Below are 2,111 nucleotides of genomic sequence, written 5' to 3'. Positions count from 1 at the left end.
GGAAAGATTCCACCAAGACACTTCACATCTGGCACAAATATGTACCCTGGACACACTTCATGCATTTTGGTTCGTCTTTTGTTGGAACACAGCTGCAACACTGCATACGCGACTGTGCAAGATTAGCTAATACCCTATTACCCCCAGTTACTTCAGCAGCAAGTCTAATTTCCCCAAAACACAAGGTTAGCCTGAGGTTACTTCAGGTTTTCCATCTGTCAAGGAGATCTGAAATAAAAATCCTCAGATTACCAACAGGGCTCTGTAAACAGAAAAAATTTAAAAATAAATGAGCTGTACACCTTCCCAGACTCTCCGTGCAAGGGGAGATTAATCGGTGTCGGGATTAAACAGATCTCTGTAGTATTCCAATTTTCCAACTCCCGCTGTCCGGAATACTCATTGTCCTACCTATGAGTGCAGAATAAAGGGGTGGCCAGGGCGCGCATACGCCCCACCGACAAGGAAAGCAAGGATGCTGTTCGTCGTAGGGCAGCAGGCGGCCGCGCGACCCCCAGCGCCGGCAAGCACCGCCGCAGCCACCCACGCCCCGCAGCCCCGGCTGGCCCCAGCTGATTGCCGGCACGTGACGCCGCGGGCCAATCGGGAGGGGCCGGGGCCCGAGCGCGGCGCGGCCGGGCCTCCTCCGGCACAACAAACACGGGCCGGAAACAGCTGAGCGGGCGGCCCCGCGGCCCCGGCCGCCCGACATCAGCCCAGCAGTTGCGCTACGCCCTCCGTCTAGCGTACTCCTCCCTCGGCCCGGGGATCTCCTGGGGTGCAAGAGGGCAGGGTGGCGGGCATCCAGCCTTTGGGGGGCAGCAAACAAAAGCCAACGCCGACCCCCGCCCATGGCCAGTGCCAACAGAAAGGGGATGTGGCCCCTTTGAAGGACAGGCCACGCCGTGGCGTTATTAACGCCGCACATCTCGGAGTCGAGTTCGGACTTCACCTCGGGGCCGTGGGCGCAGGCCCCAGCGGAGACCGCGGCGGCGCGGAGTCCGGGGCGCGCCCCCGACACTGCGGCGGGGACGCGGCCCGTGGGGGCGGGGCAGCCCAGGCGACGGGGTAGCCGGCCAAACTGCCTGCGGAGGGGCGCCGGAAGCCCCGGCCGCGATGTACAAGGCCTTCGAGGCTGCGCCGGGGCGGGAAAGCGCGGGCGCCGAGATGGAGGTCGCGTCTGTTGCGGTTGCGCCGGTTGCCCCGGTTGCGCGGCGGGGGCGGGCTGACGGCGGCCGCCGCGCCTGGGCCTCACAAAGAGGAAACAGGCCAGCTAGTCAGCCCGCAGCCCCGGCACCGAAGCCCGCCCAGAGGGGCGGGGGTCGGCCGCGCTGGGACCCCGGAGGGAGCGCGGGGAGGAAAAGGCACTTCCTGCCTGGGCCTCCCGCCCCGGGCCGATCCCGAGTGTTTCGAAGCAGCTGACCCGGAGGGGCGACTCAGCCCCCCTCGGGCCCCGAATCCAGCCCCCGACCGCCGCACTCACCCCGAGCGGCTGTAAGATCCACGGCCGCCAGCGGCTCTTCGATCCTCAGCTGAAATGAAGCCCCCTCAGCCAGCGGAGTCTCCAGGTTTAGTCAGGCCCTGGCCTTGGCCCCGCCTCTCCCTGGTTGGGCCTCAGCGTCAATCACCCGTCATAGCCCCGCCCCTCGAACAGTCGGCTCTCCCGGTTGGCCCAGAACGCCCATCATTTCTAGACCCTGCCCTCTCCCCGGCACCCTGCCCTTTCCGCTGGGCCCCGCCCCTTCTCTGGCTCACCCTCCCCCACTCCCGCTCCCCTTTGCGTCTCGGCCCACCCCTCCCAGAAGCTGCAGACCCAGGGCAATCTCCCTGCAGCTCGCCCCGCCCCTGACCCAACGCCCGGGACTCGGACAGCCAATCAAAGAGGCTAACTCTGCCCCCTCTCCAGACGCAGCCAATGTGGAGAGACCTGAGATCCACCCCCTTCCCAGCTGAGAGCACACAACACGGCGTCCACGTGAGTCAGCTTCTTAAAGGAGACTGCCCGGCCTTTCTAATTGCTGCAGCTGAGAGACATTGCGCGTTATCAGCGTCACCAGGTGGTGGCTAGGGCCTAGTTTCCTGAGGCCCAGTGATGAAAACAACAGGCAGTT

At 64.7% G+C, this 2,111-nt stretch overlaps 1 protein-coding gene across 1 annotated transcript in view; it reads right to left on the bottom strand.

Annotated features, from left to right (window-relative positions):
* Nucleotides 1-1,587, bottom strand: part of YPEL5 (yippee like 5) — a 14,081-nt gene extending 12,494 nt beyond the window's left edge. Inside the window, exon 1 of the mRNA XM_007470877.1 lies at nt 1,484-1,587. The gene's annotated coding sequence lies outside the window, so the exon portion shown is untranslated. The remainder of the gene's footprint in view (nt 1-1,483) is intronic.
* Between the last annotated feature and the right edge of the window lie 524 nt (nt 1,588-2,111).

The sequence above is a fragment of the Lipotes vexillifer genome, unplaced genomic scaffold (genome assembly GCF_000442215.2).
Source record: "Lipotes vexillifer unplaced genomic scaffold, Lipotes_vexillifer_v1.1 scaffold717, whole genome shotgun sequence".
Classification (NCBI taxonomy): domain Eukaryota; kingdom Metazoa; phylum Chordata; class Mammalia; order Artiodactyla; family Lipotidae; genus Lipotes; species Lipotes vexillifer.
The sequence above is the reverse complement of the archived record's forward strand: the minus strand, read 5'-3'. Positions and strand labels throughout refer to the sequence as shown.